This window comes from Sorex araneus, chromosome 4, assembly GCF_027595985.1.
Source record: "Sorex araneus isolate mSorAra2 chromosome 4, mSorAra2.pri, whole genome shotgun sequence".
NCBI lineage: Eukaryota > Metazoa > Chordata > Mammalia > Eulipotyphla > Soricidae > Sorex > Sorex araneus.
The window spans coordinates 3,408,705-3,414,307 of NC_073305.1; positions in this window are offsets into that span (position 1 = coordinate 3,408,705).

Below are 5,603 nucleotides of genomic sequence, written 5' to 3' on the forward strand. Positions count from 1 at the left end.
AGTGGGGAGGAAGGGAGGGAGGGGGTGGGCTGATGTTTCCACCTCTGCTGACCCACCCGACCAGCGCCCAGGAAACGGCCAGCCTTGACCAGTCCTAACCCAGCCTGGCTTTGTGGGGCCATCACAGGAAAGAGTTTCAGAAGGGGGCGAAATGGCCAAGCAAGAGAGGTTTTTGGGTTTTTTATTTTGCTTTTGGGTCACACCCGGCGATGCACAGGGGTTCCTCCTGGCTCTGCACTCAGCAATTACCCCTGGCGGTGCTCAGGGAACCTTACAGGATGCTGGGAATCGAACCTGGGTCGGCTGCGTGCAAGGCAAACGCCCTCCCCGCTGTGCTATTGCTCCAGCCCCGCAGGAGAGTTTTTAGTGACACTTGGAACCCTGTGCAGAGAGAAGTGAGTGTTGGAGAGGACACGGCCTCCTCTCCGGAGGGAACTGGGCCGGCACAGACAGAGGCAGCGAGCGGGACAGGGAGAACGCGGGCTCGAGAGGAGCTTTCATACAGTTCTTGCAAATGGGGTTTCCCAGAGTTTTGCGTACAGAAGAGTCCGTCTGACGGGCGGGGGGCATTGCCTCGCACACCGCCCACCCAGGGCCCGCCCCAGCTCCCCATGTGGCCCCCTGGGCACCACCACCACAGAGCCAGCACTGAGCATCAGCGGGCGCAGCCCCCAAACACGCAACAGAGGCTCGGGTGGGGATTGGCCTGTGTGTCGCAGGGGGGCGGCGTGCACGCTGAGGGCCTCTCACGGTCTCACAGACCCTTCCAGAGCTTCTCCCTTCCCGAGGGGCCGCCCTTCTCTGGGGTGCCTCCGTCTCCCTTCTCCAAAGAGCTCAGGATCCGTGTTGCAAAGGAACTGAGCGCAGGGAGGAAGCAGCGGCGGGAACCGGGCGGAGAGGACGGGGTTACGGGTCCTGAGTTACGGCTCAGAACAGGACAGAGGGACCCAAGCCCACCTGCTTCCTGGGCGGGAAGGGGGCGGGGCCACCGGATCAATTAGTGGGTCAATCAATGTCTCTAGAGACCCCGGACAGGACGTGTCCCCCACGGAGATTCCCGGTCCCGTGTGTGCCCCGCCTCAGTGTCCCCCAGCGGATGGTGGGGAAGCAAAGGGGAAACCCCGGTCTGTGCCCTTCAGCATTTTGTCTCCTCTTTGCTCCGATCGCCAGAAACATCGTGACTGCTGGCGTGTCTGCTGGGCTAAGGAAAGGAGGACCCCGCCCGTACTTGGCACTTTGCTCCTGGGGCTGCAGTGATTCTCTGGGGGCCGAGGCCTCTCCGCTCCCGAGTCACCCAGGGGATCTCCGCCGGCTCCAGACTCCAGTGCTCAAGCACGTGGGTTTGTTGAGTGAAAGCAACAGAAAACATCAGTTAAAAAGAATATCCGGGGGCTGGGGGGAGGGTAAAGAGGGAAGGGTGCCTGTCCCACACAGATCCCAGCCCCCCAGAGCACAGCCGGGTGGGGCCCCGTAGGATAACATTGGCTTGTCTTGTCTCTCTTGCCACAGGGAGCTTAGGGTTATCAGGTTACACCCATCACAGTGCTCCCGAGTCACTCCCATGCCTTTGTTTGTACTCTGCTTCCCCAACCTGTCTTCCACCTTTCCCCCTAATCGGGCCCTGTTAACTTGTGAGGTCAGTTCCTCCCAGGACGCTGGACTTGTATTCGTAAGTGAATATTGCTTTTCTCTCCTTACGTCCTTTTACTTCAGAGCCACGTCCTTTCCGTACAGACACAGGAAGACCGTTATGCTTTTGTAACTTGGGAGTTAACGGACTCCCAATAATATTCACCCCTGGACATCTGTTCTCTCGAATTAAGCCTCAGTGGCCCTTAGTTCCTAGCACCCCAAAAGCAGGGTCCCGACAAGGGACTGGATGGACCCAGGGCAAGCTGTGAGCTACCCTGGCACTGAAATGGGCCTGCCAAAGCGCCATAATTCTTAACTATAAGTTAAGAGCATGGTCACGGACAAATTCTGCCATGATCCAAAAAGTAACAACTAGATTAGGACCCTGGCAGGGTTAGGAAACACTAATCTGGCCTGAGCACTGTAGTCTGAGATCTATATCGAGATGCCCCCAGGAGAGCCTTAATGTGCCTCTTACTGTGTCCCTACAAAATGACTAACATTATGAATGTTTGCATGTTTGTTGGACCAAGGAGAGGAGAAACACACCCATGGTTGGTATTTCGCTCTGGGGCGGGTCGGCTGCTGAATGAGGGTTTGTCCTTGAAGGAGCTTCCCCTGCGGGAAGGATTTTACCTCTGTTGGTCGTATGACCACACCCATGTGTAATCCCCAGCCCCTCATGCTTTGGGATGTAACTCGGGCTGTAAGGGTGGGCTGAGGGGTCCAGAAGGAGGATGGAGAGAATGAAGGGGGAGGAACCGGGGGAGAGGAATGAAGGGGGATCGGGGATCAGGAAGAGGAATGGGGGAGGCTGGAATAAACTGCAACTGATACCAGCCGCCTGGCCCTGGTCCCCTCCTTTGTCTGCCCATCGCCATCGGTCACCTTGGGGTGGGGACGTGGCCGGAGGACGCCCACCTTGCACGCCAAATGCAGGAGGCGAGAGTGACAGACCCGCAGCCTTTTGTATTTTTTTTTTTTCTTTTTGGGTCACACCCAGCAATGCACAGGGGTTACCTCCTGGCTCTGCACTCAGGAATTACCCCTGGTGGTGCTCAGGGGACCATATGGGATGCTGGGAATCGAACCTGGGTCGGCCGCGTGCAAGGCAAACGCCCTCCCTGCTGTGCTATTGCTCCAGCCCCCAGTTTAAAAAAAATTTTTAATTGAATATTCATAAGATAGACAAAGCTGTACATAAAGGGGTTTCAGTCGTACAATGATCCAGCACCCAGCCCTCCACCAGTGTATGTCTCCCCAACTCCCATTTCCCCACCCCCACCCCCAGCCTCCCGCTATGGAGGCACCTTCCTTCTTGCTCTCTCCTTTCCCTTCTGTGCATTATGGTTTGCAACACAGGTGCTAAGAGGTGTCATGGTGTTTGTCCAGGGCAGTCGGTATTTTTATCGGGATGGTAAGGCTGGAGTCGCTTTTCAACTGCGTGGCCGCTTTGGGGTGTGGATGTGACTGCTGAGGCTTCCGGAGCACAGGGAGGTGGGGGGCGGTAGCCCATCCCGAACCGAGAAAGCCTGGAGATTTCAGTCACAAAACCTCATACCTGAATTTTCAGGTGATTGTATCTTGTTGAGGTCCGTCCTGAGACAGTGGGGTCAGGCCGGGGATACGGTACGCGCTGATTTTGGATTGTGGAAGCAAGCGGCTGCCGGGGGCTCTGCTTGGGCAGGCACCAGGCCAACCCGCCTCCCGCTTCCAATTTACCCCGGTCTGTTCAGTCAGGCGCGGGTCCGAGATTAACTGCGGCTTTTGACCTCTTTCAAGATGTATGGGTCTCTGAAATCAGGCCAATAAATGAGCTAGTATGCCTGAGCAGGAGGGAGTTTGTGGGCGTGGCTCCGACATACCTCAGCTTTGGCCATTTTAATTCTTTGTAACTTGGCCCCAAGTTGTTGGGGTCCGGCCAAAGGCACAGTGGCAATTTGGGGTATCAGGAAGCCTGAAGGCACCATCAGGGGCTGATGCCCCCGCCCCGCAGGCACAGGCTGACCTGCTGGCGGCACCACCCCCTTTGGTGTTTGTTTTTGTTTCTGCACCACACCCGGCTGTGTTCAGAGCTTTCTCCTGACTCAGTGCTCAGTGCTCACCATATGGAATTCCAGGGATCCAATCCGGGTGGGCGGCGTGCAAGGTGGGCGTCCTGCCCCTGCCTCCCCCTGGTCCTGCCTGCAGGCTCTGCTGCGAGGGACGCCTGGCACCAATGCCAGCTGGCCCCATCTGCACACGAGGCCACGCCCCCAGTTCCTGGGTTAAGGCTGCAGCAGGACTCGGGGCCGGAGCCCGTGATCGACCCTCGACCTGCAGCCGCCCTCCAGCCCCGCCCCCAGCGTCTAGCTCTTCCTCCCCCCTGCTCTGCGTGGAGGGGCCGGCCACGTCCAGCCGTGCTCAGGGTTACTCCTTGCTCGCTGCACTCGGAATCTCCTGGCGGCGCTCAGGGAACTACAGGGGTGCCGAGGGTCGAACCCGGGTCAGCCGTGTGCAAGGCAAGCCCCCGGCCCACCCCCACGAGAGCCCCAGCCCCTGACTTCTTCCACCTGGGGTCACCTATTCCCGCACGTCCAGCCCTCAGCGAGCACGGCGCCCTCCTGCCCCGGGGCCGCTCCACCCTTGGGTGCTTCTGAGGGTGCAGGCACCCCTAGAGGGAAGCCCCTGAAGGCAGCAGCTGTGTGTTGGGTTTTTTGTTGTTGTTGTTTTATTTTTTTGCTTTTTGGGTCACACCCGGCGATGCTCAGGGGTTACTCCTGGCTCCGCACTCAGGGGACCATATGGGATGCTGGGAATCGAACCCAGGTCGGCTGCATGCAAGGCAAACGCCCTCCCCGCTGTGCTATTGCTCCAGCCCCTGTTTGTTGTTTTTAAACGGGAGGCAGGTGGGGGGTGCTGGGACCCAGCAGGGGCCAGGGCCGCTGCTCTGCCTCCCACAGCTGCTGGCTGGACCCCCTGGCCCCACGCACAGCTGGGACTCCTGAGCACAGAGCGTGACCGGGCCTGCCCACTCACGCCCCAGAGCCCCGCGGCCACACACCCCGGCTTGGCTTAAGGCCACACCAGCTCGGGGCCTGCTCTGGTTGGTGCCGAGGGTCACTGCCGGTGGTCTGGGGTAGCCCCCTGGGAGTGTCCTGCAGGGAATGAAGCCGAGACTCAGCCCCCCGCCCCGGGCCGCCCCCGGGGCCCTCTTGACTCCTGAGTCATTAGGACGGAGGGTCAGGGACGCAGGGGGTGGCTTGAGGGAGCAGAGCACACCGGCGGGGCTCCGGGTTCCAGCCCTGGCACCACGCGTCCCCTCACTGTCCCCAACACCACAGGAGCAGCCCCTGAGCAGGGGGTGGAGGGCCCCACCTGTGCCCTGTGGGGCGGAGGTCAGCGCGCATGGCCCTGTGGTATGGCCCGTGCCCTGCATCCCTGCGGCCCACGGGGGTGGCCACTCCTGGCGCTGCAAAACATCAGGAAAACACGCACAGATTCACCCCTCCCTAAGGAGCACTGTAAGGAGGAGCCTGGAGCCAGCTCAGGGAGCACGTGCTGTCAGGTGGGCTCCTGGTTTCAATCTCGGGAGCCACACGCCCTCCCGAGCACCGGGATGTGGCCCCCACCAGCCCCCCAGCTGACAAAAGGGCATCCTGGCATCAAGGGGCCCCTGGAGGAGGGGTGAGGGAGGGGAGCAGGGAGCGAGGGGACACGCAGGACCCGGGGCCAGCCCCCGGCACTGAGCCGGGTGGCGAGTAGCCCCCGGAGGCCCCTGAACCCCCCTGGGCATGGCCTTGGGACCCCGGGACCCCGCAGGGCAGCTCTGCGGCCACGGTCGGGCCCCGCCCCGCCCCGCCCGGCCCGGCCCGGCCCTGGTTGGCCCTGCCCGCCCCGCCCCGCCGGCAGGGGGCGCTGCGCGCGGCGGGCGCGGGCGCGGGCGCGCGGGCTGGGCCGCTCTTGCCGGGCGCGCGCGCGGGGCGGGGTCA